Source organism: Poecilia latipinna, unplaced genomic scaffold, assembly GCF_001443285.1.
Source record: "Poecilia latipinna isolate Pla-1442-1.1 unplaced genomic scaffold, P_latipinna-1.0 Scaffold2167, whole genome shotgun sequence".
Classification (NCBI taxonomy): Eukaryota; Metazoa; Chordata; class Actinopteri; order Cyprinodontiformes; family Poeciliidae; genus Poecilia; species Poecilia latipinna.
In genome coordinates, this window is record NW_015114783.1 from 40,606 (window position 1) to 53,648 (window position 13,043).

Below are 13,043 nucleotides of genomic sequence, written 5' to 3' on the forward strand. Positions count from 1 at the left end.
ACTCTCACAACCTGTCTAAAATAACACTTTTAGGGTTTGGCTCGTCAGGAACTGACTTGCTGTGTTGGTGAAATTGACTGAAAGTACATTTTCAAAATATCAACTTTTAAGCAGGTATTAAACATGCTTTTCATTAAGCCCCCAATTCTTTTTAAAGATAGATTTTGTTTTTGGTCTGACGTAATATTCTAATTTTAAGTGTTTCATCACCTGTTTAAAAAAAAAAAAATCATCAAAATTAAGAGAAATAATGGTATTTAAGCATCAGTTCTCTCATTCATCTATATGTTTCACTTGGTGTTACTGAAATTAATTGACTTTTCATATTGAAATTTATTGAATAAGTCTGTAGACATAGGTTTTTTTTTTTTTTTGATAAAATGCACAACAGCATAACATATCTCCGTCCCATATGCTCTATTTTCAAAGCAGTTGCTGATCACCCTTTGGGCAGACTACAAATAATTGTAAATTTCGCTTCAAACCTCCCCTTTTCAAACTTTATCAGTTAGCTGTGCCACAAGACTGTACTAGCTTTTGCAAATATATACATAGTATTAGTTTTCTTACCGTATGAATTAGTTTTATTTTAATAATATTGTGAGAACATGGCAGCATATTGATTGGTATCTCTTCTTTCATAAAGCTAGTACATCCTTTGCTATTGCTTTATTTGTTTGTAGCAAAGGTTCCATTAATTCTACACTCACCACAATTTGAAAACTGCTACTGTCAACTCTATTTCACTTACTACAACACAGATATGTAAAAGTTATTGATGTTTTCCTGAAGCAGATGGCTCCTTTGGGACCTCAGAAACCATATTTATGCATTTAAGTTTTACGTTGTTGAAACTTAAGCCTTAAATTGAGATGGACTCACAGTGTCAAAGGTTGTCCTCCCCGTGGCAGTGCTGCATGGATTTAGATTTACTGTTGGATTACCGACAGATTCTGTTCAAAGTGAACCCCGAATGCACAACATCCATAAAGCTTCCATGCTGTGCTCCCTCTTCACAGCTCCTCTTTGCTGGTTGTTTCTTGGCTCAGCCAGTCAGGACAGGCAGCCTCTGTTGTTATGTGACTTTTCCTTACAGAGCTTCAGCCAGTCAGTCTGTACGACCAACTCATCTGTTTTTTGTTTTTTTTTAGATTTAGTGTTGAGCTGCAACTAAAGTATTTGCCAAGAGCAGTGAAGAGCAATGCTTACTATCCATCTTTAGTTTTAGATTCGTACATGAGGGTATTTATAGAACAAAGTTCTCTTCAGATCATTGGGACAAGGTGTGTTTGTACGTGAACTTTACTTTTGTATTTACACTGTTTACCTATGATGTCATTGCTGGCATATGACGAGCATTTGCCAGCGCGCTCGGAAGTAATTACCTTTCTATTTATTCCACAGCTGTCAGGGTCCTTCTGTGTTTGAATAAATCCTTTCCCTAAAGTGCTTTCCAAAGGCAGTTAAGTGATAATTAACAACATATTTGCGAGCACAACTACCAGACTGATTATGTTTGGTTTCAAACAAACATCTATAAAATCTTTTGTCCTCAGTGTGTGACACAAATAGAAAAGCATCTGAACACCAGAAGTCAAAATAGTGGGGACAGAAAGGGGGGAATGGGCGTGAGCAGAGAAATTACTGATTTTAAATAAGAATTACATACCAAGCTCTGCCAAAATATTCATAACACTTGAGCTTTTTCAACATTTTGTCATTTTAAAACCACAATTTCAGTGTTTCTACTGGTAATTTATTGAACAGATCAACACATGGTAGTGCATAATAGTGAAGTAAAAAAAAAACAAAAAACAAAAACAAAACATAACATGGTTTTAAATGTATATTTGCAAACTTATATCTGAAAAAACGTGTCGATTAATATCCAACCTAATGCCCTAAATAGCATTTACATTTCAGCATTTGCTTTTCCCATAACCATCTAAAAATGTAGAGAGTTGATACTTATATTAAATAACTACAAACCTACCAAGATGTGGTTGCTCTTCTTAAATGACACCATGAGACTTGAAGTTAATAAAAGTGGCTCCATGACACTTTGATTGGATTTAAAATTAACATTGTTCTTTTATTGTTTTTAGTTTTTGTACAGTATAACTAATAGACAGATTTATATAAAAATATCGCCCGTGTGTTTATCCCATAATTGTATGACATTTTTGTTCCAGTTAAAGTGCTGACTGCAGTCAAAAAGGGTGACGTCAGCATCAAGCTGCGGAGATGATTTTCTTCTCCATGGACAGTAAAACTAGTCACTGTTAAATGGAAAATGGAAGGAGCTAAATTGTGCTCCTTTGTGCATGAAATGCGCTACATAATTAAAAATTGATTTGACTTGACTCCACTTTAATATTCAGCATTTCGGGAAGCAGACCTCATTCGGGGCTGAAAAAAGAGTTGGGACTGAGTTAGAGGTTCACCTTCCAGCAGAGTAGGAAGGGCAAAAATACAGCCAGAGCTACAACAGATATGTCAATTAGTAGCTAATGTTCTGATTTTCCAGTCCTGACAAAAAAAAAAAAAAAAACACCCTAAAAACATTAAGAAAAAATGTCATTCTCTAAATATGCAGAGCTGGTAGACAGATATACCAAAGGAACTTATTTGCTGCAAAGGGACTTCTACAAATATTTACTAATGGGGGCTGAATACAACCACATTCCACAATTCTGAGATTTGTTTTGGTAAAAATGTGGCTATTATGTGACAAAAAGTGAAAAAAAAAAAAAAAAAACATATATAGGGAGTATAAATATTTATGTAAGGCACTATTTGTGTGAAATCGGATACACTCAAGGCTAACGCAGCTGACATGGCTTTTACTTTATGGTAAGCTGTGTTTGACATGCACAATACACCGTGAGGTCATACGAAAAATAGCTCCACCACATGTGAGCTCTGCACTTTTGCGGTTGTGTCACTTTAGGTTAAAACAAATGCTGATAATTATTTACAATCACACCGTGTTTAGCCCTGTCAGGAGGCCAAGGCTCACTCTCCGTGAAGGATCACATCAAGCTGCAAGGCACCTTCAAAAACCTAGAAGCAAATGGTGACAGAGTCCATCTGAATAACATCTATACTTCACCTTCACGTAATATTAACACCTCAGAGGGAAAAGTCAGTGTGTCACATTTTCTCTGCTTCATAAATGAACTGAGAAAAAGGCATAACAAATCCAAACTGATTCTCTGCCAAAGTCGAACACTGATGAATGTCTGCTTTATTTTGAGCAAACATTAGTTATGCCTCACTTTATAGTGTGCTTATAATTTAAGCTATTATGGTGATTTCAATGTTTTTCGCTGTGTGCACGGTATCTGGTCTGACTTTCTGTAAAATTACCAGAAATTTCACCACTAGTTGAATCTTTTTTTTCCCCTATTATTTTGAATTAAAAAACAAAAGTTTTTATACCAGAAAGTAGACAGTGAAGTATTTTTATTTTTATTAGGGTGGAGTATGGGATTCTTTCCTTATTGTGCTTCATGCAAGACTTTTATGAAAGTGTTTATTGTGTTTTACTCAGAAATTAACTCAATCCAGAACCAATGCAGACATTTGGTGAATTGCTAAACTGCAAAAAATTATTATTATTTTTTTTGTATTTGTGGCAGAAATCTGCCACAAATGGGTGTCATTTTTGATAAAGAAATATTCCTGTGTTTTAATTTACCTCTGTAGCACATATCATCTTCACGGAAACATATTCACTGGCATTACAACAATCAAAGTATCCAGGAACCCGGGAAGTGTGACTAATATCAAAATTTCTTTTCAATGCTTCTTTAATTGCTGACCAGCTTTCTGCATGTTTCTACTTCTATGTTTTGATTATTTACCTTTTTCCAAGTCTTTCAGGTTGGAAGTCCTTGTTGCTGTCATCCTAATCTTTAGCTCCTTTTCTCCATATGTTCAATTCTGTGTATCTCATTTGAATCGGGATCAATCAGCACTTTGACTGGGTCATCCATAAAATTAATATTAATACCAGTCAAAAGAAACATGATGGTAAAACTGACATTTAAATATAGAAAAGTAATGAATAGTATTTAGTTTTACTGTATGCCAGAGTGTGCTTGTTTCTCTCCTAATTAATATATTTGTACAACACGATTCTATTTATCTAAATGGTGTAAATGACAAAATGTCAAGATAATCATATGATAACCGAGGTCAAAAATAGATTCAACACAATTTATGGGTGGTACAAACTCAAGTAGATTGAATGCTGTATTTGAGAATAAATGTGCTGTTTGTGCATCCTCTTTATATTTCCTATCCATAAGTAATGTAGGAAGGTAGAAAAAGTGAAATGATTTATCAGGGTTTAATTTTAGTCATAAAATATAGCATTTAAACTGGATTGTTTGGACCGAATAAACATTCATTCTGTTATTTTGTTTGGAAACTAAAACCATATCTTTTATTCTGATATAAATTTGTTTGGACAGAACTTGCAGTGATAAAATCGAAAGGTTTTGTATATTCAGCTAGTTTGCCTGGACTTCCTTTATTTTTGCTTTATGAATCTGCTCAAAAGGCGTTTTATTGTGCTTTTGGCCAGATATAGTAGTATCAGAGCAGTTTATTGCCCTCGAGGAATTATGATGAACTCATACGTTTGAGACACTTAGGTTGGAAAGTGTTTTAAAAGCAATCCATTCCAAAACAATACATTGCTCTGCCAGCTTTATGTTTACTTTTTAAAAAATAAGAAACCTGCTGGCACAGACTTACCAATGATGATCTCAACAGAGGTGGAATGTAAAAATGATGTCACAGAAAATCTGAGCAACTTGGCTTTCAACGAGAGCGGTGGAGCTGATTTAATGAGATTTACATGCCAAGATCTGGAACACACTGTCATATGAGCTCATTATCAGTTAGATGGATATTATGTAATGTCAGGTTCATATTAAATCCTCAACTTTTTGACAGTAAACACATTTAAATCCTACTGGTTAAGTTGCTGTGTTGCCTTCCTTCTTCGTATTTTGAAAAAAAGAAATACTTTGTTTATTTTTAGGTCCAATAGGCAAGATATTTAATGTTTTTATGGAAAACCGAACAAGAGAGGACATTGGTGTCTGAAGACAAATGCTTCAGGTAGCCGACTGTTTTGTATCAAATGAATGGATGTCGTTGAGTAAATCAAACAGATATTTGGAACCTAAATACCTTAACATTTTTTAAATGTAAAAGTAAAAAAAAAAAAAAAAGTTAAGTGTGAAAAAGTATTTGCACTCTAACAAATTTCCTCTGTTTTTGACAATAGAAAGCAGCTTTCAAATTAAGTTTTCATTAAAGCTGCAATATGTAACTTTTATTTAAAAAAACCAAAACAAAACAAAACAAAAAACATATTTATTAAAACTTTTACTATGTTGTGACAATATAATATGGAACAGATAATCTGGTATCTGCAGACATACGTAGCTCCTCCATTAACACACTGAGCATTGTGTACACAAATATGATTGACAGCCTAAGACTTTCCTCTTGGCTGTGACTGGTGTATTTCTGCAAATAGAACTGGGAGAAAGTAGAGGAGATTGATTTTGTCACAAATTATCTGTTACATAATATACTGACACACCATAGTGAAAGTTTGAACAAATATGTAAATAATTTTTTTAAAAGTAAAAGTTACATACTGCAGCTTTAATGAAGCTTTTAGTACTGGTTTAATATTTGTTGTTTTGATATTGAAGAGTCAAAACACAGGTTATGTGTCAGTGTCTAAGTAGCATATCTAAAATATGAGCCTTTATGCCCTGAGTGACCTAGGCAGGAAGGTATGCATGAAGAATTTACCCACAGTTAAAAGCTGCAGGCAGCCATATAGGGAGGTGAGTGCCATTAAAGACTCTGCCTCAAGATTCAAAGGACACAAGTCATGGTTGAACATAGCATTGCCAGATATAGGAAGCTGTTCACATGTTGTCTGAAACCTACAAAGAGACAATGTGACCGTGGTTCTTTGGGATAACTAGGTAAACTGGGGAAACTTAGGGAAACTATTAGCTTATCCACTGCCTTCCTATGCAATACTAATCTCACTTCAGAGCTCAGTCTGGGCTTTCTCCCATTGACTTGGATTCCCTACGGTAGAATTTCTACCGGAACAGAAATGATAATGTCGACTTCCTGCACTGTTTTAGAACTGCAGTCTGCCTGTAGTTTTAGCAATGAAAGCGGCAGAAGTGAATGAAACCCTTCAGTCCGTGTTGGCCACACTTCCAAATACTGAATTAACATTAACATCTGTCTCGTTCAGCTCGGCACTAAGTTTTTTGCATGAGGGGATTAGCTGTCTTCAATGCAGGCAATTTTATATGTCACTGACAAACGTTAGTGATTGGGTAAAATTTAAAACCTCAACAGAGGCTACACCTTCTAAATCAGAGCTTGTTAAAGGCCCAGACCTTCTGTACAAAGCAGAGCGTAAAACAAGCATCTGTTTTTTAACCGAGGTAGAAAACTACAGAAGTCTTAAGGAAAAACCTTAGAGGCATATTTATAGACAACAAATGAACCTTCAGTACATTTAAATATATTAACATATCTGGAAAGATAGAAAACAGTGTAACAGTCCCTAAATGATAAGTTCACATTTGAAACACACATCGCAAAATGAAAGAAAGTACCTGATGGTCAATAAAGCATTGAAAAATTAATAATACTGCATTTACTTCATCCACTAGAATATGTTTGCCTTTTCACTTTTACGATAACGACCTGCTTATTTTGTCTCATTCATTTGCATTGACGTTAGTCCACTGATGCAATGAAATTAGTCACTTTCAGTACTGTTGATGTGTTTGTTGAACATGTTAAATGTATTCATGGTTCCGTATATCGGTCAATCTTCAGAAAATGACTGAAAATATGTTGTTCAACATTAAAGGGAGATTCTAATGCTGTAGAGGATCTCTATGTTCAAAAATTGCAAAAACAGTCACAGAAATAAAAGCAACTGAAGCTCCTTCCTGTCATGTCTGTAAGAGCTAAGGAAAAGTCTCAGTTCACTTTGATCTTTGTCAGATTTATTTAATCATATTTGTCAAAGCGGCTGTGGTTAGAAGAAATCAAAGTCTAGGAAACAATTACTCATGCTCCTAAAATATTTATTTATTAGCTTGGGACCAATAAAACAGTGTATTGTATTAAAAGATGCTGGGTTTAGGGGGGGATTTGCTCACGTCAAAAAGTGAAATGTTTTATCTGTGAATTAGTAATCCACATTCATGTACGAACAGCATACTGTCACAGCGTGTTTACTGACTTATAGAAAACGTGAAATGTGAGTCAGACCTCACACAAAACCTCAGAAGATTGTCTGTGGCAGTCACTGTCGAAGCTTAATGCTAAAGAAAACATCCTTCACCAGGTGAGTTAATGTTGTCTGAAACTAGCAATGTTTTTTTTTTTTTTTTAGCCTGAAGTGAGTCTGAACACTCCTGTCTTAAAATAATTCGAACTGCTGACAGAATCAGGACATTGCCTCAGCCTGACCTGGTTACCTGGTAATTAACTTTAAACATGTCAGTTTTGTTTCTTCTGAATGTATGTGTGTGTGTGTGTGTGTGCGCGCGTGTGTGTGTAAAGCATGAAATTTAGTTATTTTTTTAATTTGAGAGTTTATCGTTTAGCATCATGTCAATACAGTGCTGAAATCATGAGCAAGATTAGAGATCCTATTTCATGACAGTTTCTTGTCTTTCATTTCTAATCTTCCGTATCACCATATTGTCACCGTTTCGTGTCTGGATTTTTTATTTCCTCATCAAAGGCAATGCAGGACTGAGGTCTATATTTCTCATATATTTCACATGTTTGGACTTTGTTTTGCTCTAAGCCTTAGCATAAAAAGCATTAAAAATCACATAGATTGGTTAGATGTCAGGTATTCTTAACTTTATCCTTAATTGCACATTTTCTGTGAGATATTTTGTAGATTAAATATCTACAAAAAATGTTTAATCTGCAAAGATTAAGCATAATTTTTGTTTGGTTGTAAGTAAATCACCAGATGTAAAAAAAGAAGTTAGACTTTTAATATGTAAAAGTTATTTTTAAAGTACTGAATATTTAATGATGTCTATATTTTTACCGCAAGGCTATGTCCAAATATTTATGTATTTGTAATATTTCATGGTAAGCATTTTAAACATGTACCTTTAGTGCAATGTTTTTCTTGTTAAGTATTCCACAAGGAGAGACAAATAGGAACCGGTTTGTAGTCTGAAACGCTCTACATTAAGCACAATAATCATACTGAAAACCTAAAAATCTGCACTGCTTTGAAGTTTTCTCTTCAAGTATCTGTTTCTCAACCATTTCTGCTCCTTTTCTTCTTCTGTATTTAATCCTGAGCTGATTCTCGTGATGATTTCAGCTCACTAGAATGGAGCTAAAGTGTTTTCCAGCTCACATTGTGTGTGTGTGTGTGTGCGTGTGACTCACTTCAATCAAAAAGAAGCAAAGAAAACGGCGACATGTGGAAAAGGAATGACAAATACATTCGCTCAAAACCACACTCTTTTCTCTTCCCATTAATTACGCACATTTAGTGTTAAATTCAAATGCATGGACGTGAGCGCTTTCTTAAGAAAAGGAATCACTTCAAGAGGAGCTGTCTGGCTCTGCAAAGACAGTTTGAGAAGGAGATGAACGCATGATGTAAGATCCACGTGTGGAAAGTCAGCAGAGCCTGGACTCAATCAAGCAGCAATGGCCTTTTGCCCCTTTTTTTTATATTAGGGATCAGCACTTCTTACACACACATCCAAAACTGCTTCCAGATAATGTGACAACCACTCAGAAACAGCTGACTTATGGTGTTTCTCCCTTTATTGATGACTGACAAAAACTTTAGCATTCCTAGGTAAACTGAAAACTCTGCGTTTTGTACACGTGTTGACTTGAATTTAAAGTCAACGCTTCATATTATGTGTTTACACAATCTTTGCTTTGATCTCCCTAAATTCTCTTAAGACTTTCCCCTCCATCAGTCAAAAGCAATAGCAGTGGTTATACAGGAAAGAATCTGAAGATTTTAGCTAGCTGACTCTCATCCTGGCTACTTCAGGCTCAGCTGCAACCTGCTCCAGTTTGTTCAGAGGTGCCATGCATTTAAGAGAACGAAAGAAATTGGACCTTGAAATTCCCAAACCAGACACGGTTTCTCTCTACGACACCTTGATATCCTGTCCATGGTCACCACAAACTGGATGGGCCCTGGTAGCATCCAAACCACAGATGAGTTGGTTTGCGCATCTGATCGGGATGCCTATATTTGGTGGTTTTCTCCCGTCTGGAGAAGAGCCCAGGGCAAAGCCACAATTTGATTAAGGTACTACGCATCCCTTCTGGCTTGGGAATGCCTTCTGAGTCTCCAGTGCAATTGGATAGAGAGATGTCAGGAGTTTAGAACCTTTCATCCCCAGGAGTCAATTCTCACAGCAAGCAGCTGCCAACTCCACAACCATTTGCCTTTCAAATCCAGACTAAGACCATTACATTCAGTGGTCACCTGGAATCCTGAATTGGTTTTTGGCTCTTAGTCATCTACAGTAGGGGACCGTACCATGGGGGCCCAAAGCTTCCAGGATGACTTGAGAGCTTCATCATGGTTTCCGATGCTTTCTTTCAATTTTAGTGTATCTTTAGTTGTACTATATTGTATAACAAAATTACCATAGAGAAAGTATTTTTATTGGGAGTGATAAACACAATGTGCCTTTTGTCAGATGGTTGTAAACTCTTTGAACCAATCTACATTGTGATTTACAGGTGAGTTCTTGTTTTCCCCTGACACAAACACTGATACTGATTCATATTTTTATACTCTTCTGTAATTTATCACTGGAAGTGCAGCAGGCAAGTGTTTTTTGTTTGTTTGTTTGTTTGTTTTTTTGTCTTTTATATAACAACATGAATTCTGGAGTTTGAAAATTATTTAACAGCCAATCTTGAGGTAATTATAGTTGAGGACAAACCAGCTACAAAGAGGATGGATAGATAACTACACCTATTGTACTTAATTGCTTTGTCCTGTCGACGGTTGTAGGATCAACACTTTTCAGTAGCCAGAGGCAAGGAAAATCTAAGTTAGACAGTTAGGGCTAGGAAACCTACAAAAGTCATTAGTCACAACAAAGGCATGGATCATTGACTGCTATAAGTTAAGTGCTTCTGCTAAAGGTACAAGAAGACTGAGAGACTCATTATACTTTCACCAAAAGGTCATTCTGCAGCTGTGATACTAATCTCCAAAACAGATTTCAATTGTGCCTGGTGAAAATAACTGGTGTGCATAGGGAGTCTGTCATAAGCAGTCAACTGGAAGAGATTCATTTCATTTCCTGGTTGTGGACCAAAGCAAAAGGCAAATGACATCAAAAGTCCAGCTCCAATTTATCAACATGACAGGCAGCATGAGGAAAAGCATTCTACTTCTGCTTGGAAAAAAAGTGAACGAGTGCAATGTTGTGATGACTTACTGTCTGACTTGTTGTGGTGGAGTTGATTAATGTCGCAAGTAAAACTGAAACGCCTTTGTATTTGAAAATGGAAATTTCTCTAAAACATTGTTGTTCATCGACATATGTGATTTTACAGTGCTGTGATAAAGTATCTGGCCTTCGTAGACTTTTCCATGTTTGCTTTTAGTCACATTTAAGTGTTCTAGATCTTCAAACAAAATTTCATATTGACTAAGAAGACTAGAGCAAATAAAATGCAGGTTTTTAAATGGTGATTCAGGGAAAAAAGCTATTCAAAATAACCTGCCTCAATATGGGGAAAAAATATTTAATGTGAGCACCGGACAGATTTTTACCAGGAGCCCAGAAAAGAATGGAGAACAACATCTAAAGCACTGCAGGCCTCACCTTAGCTTAGGTCAAACAATATATGAGAAAAAGAGACTTGGGCATCCATGAAAGAGTTCCAAGTGCTGACCAAAAATAACTCAAAAGCTTACCCCAAGAAATATTCTGGTGATCCACATTAACACATCACCACATTCACAAAAAGAACATACCAACTGTCAAACATGGAGGCAGTGTTGTGATGGTTTGGGCTGCTTCACTACCAGGACAACTTTCTGCAGCTGATGAAAACATGAATTCTCATCTCTCTCAGAAAAACCCTCGAGGAGAAAAATGAGTGGAAATGTAAGTCCTGCTTTCAGGCCTTTCTAGTTGTACCTTTGACTGCTCTCTCTCTCACTTGTGTGTAGATTTATGTCTGAAAATTCTGCACAATAGAATGTTCTGCTTTTCTTCCTTTGCTTATATCTGCTCCTATTCTCATTTTCTGACCCAAAAAGATTTGCATGGCCCATCTTATGTGCGAGAGAAGGGCTGTTTTTCTTACTGTGGTTGAAATGGATGATATTTTTCCACCCAGGTCAATAGCAGCAGCCAATAAAAATATTTTGAGGGCAAACAGACGTGCATCACTCACTGAAAACACATGATAGCAGAGACTTACACCCTGTCCAAGCATACCTGGAAAGAATGCATACAATGTGCACTAATAGCCCATTAGAGTGATGACTAATTGGTCTGCTGCAAATCTGAAAACAAGCACTAAAACGTTTAGATTTTTCTCAGGCGAAATACTTTATCCTTCTTAAGAAGTACACAGTCCTGCTTATAATAAGCCTTTTCTGTTATTGAGGTGAATGTAGAAGAAAAAGACAGCACAGTATGAGTTTAAACATCTTCTGAATATCATAAATACTGTTCCCAGAATCAAATCTGACAGAAAAATGCTCATGATTACTTTCAGGAAAGATCTGAAAAGAGAAGCACGGGTTAACGCTTTTGAACTGTAGAGAAACAACAATCCATCTGACGCCGGAGAAATAATCTCAGAATCCCATAAATGCAGTAATGATTCCTTGGCAACAAATACAAAGCAGACCCCTTCAGTAATCCAACGCCGTTGGAAGAACTTTTCCACCCAGTTTACTGTGGTGCTGACCCGTTCATAAGTGTATACTTTGCTTATTGTATCATAGTTATTTATGACCGATTAAGAATAATTAGTGTTTAAATGGTGCAGTCAACTTGAAACACCACACCTGGTTTGGGAAATAAAAATGAAAGCCAGTCCATGAAAGATTTCATCTGTATGTATCAGAATGTTCCAACAAACATATTAAGTAATTGGATTACGCCTTATACAACTGAGGAAAGAAAACTGGTTGCATTTGGTTTAATACATTTTCTTCTCTAAGAGTCTTTCCATGTGTAACACTGAAGACTATATCAGTTTCTTGGAGTGGTATATAAAAACAAATAAATAAAAAAAACCGGATACATGCCATTGCATAGAAAACTCAATTGCAAATTAAGTTTGCATAATTACAACCTTAATTAATAGTGCAAATGCTACGTGATGCCTGTGACTGATTTAAGTATTAATGTTTGGAAAGTTTGGTGCAAGACTGCACCAGCTTTTGTAGCCTGACGCAGTTTACCACAAACCACAAATCGCAGTGCAACCTCCAGCCAACATTATGCCCACAGCCTGTTTTATGTGCAGCATTTTCTGATGATGCTCTTTTTCATGTTTGAAGAGCAGAAGTGACGTGTGAGGCATTGTTTCCCTTATTGAACTACCTCCTCAGCACGCCATGAAATTAAGCTGACGGCTGTTTATGACCCATTAGTTTAAAATTGGTGTGTGAAAGCAGCAGTCTTCAGTCAGAGGACTCTTCTGATTCATGGCAAGACTGACCGCTACGAGAGGTCTTCCATATACAAAGCATCATTATCCACAATCATTCTTTGAAGATATTACATTTAATTTCCTTTTTGGATAAATGAAATAGGGGCGCACCGATAATTCAGCCAGCCAATAAATTGGCCGTGATTTCCTTAATTTTGGGAGATCAGTGATTGGCTGATACTTACATGTGGAATCGATTTAGCCAATCCTCGACAAAGGTCTAAAAGTCAGCCAGTCACTGTCCTCTTTTGCTTTGTCTGACAAATCCACTC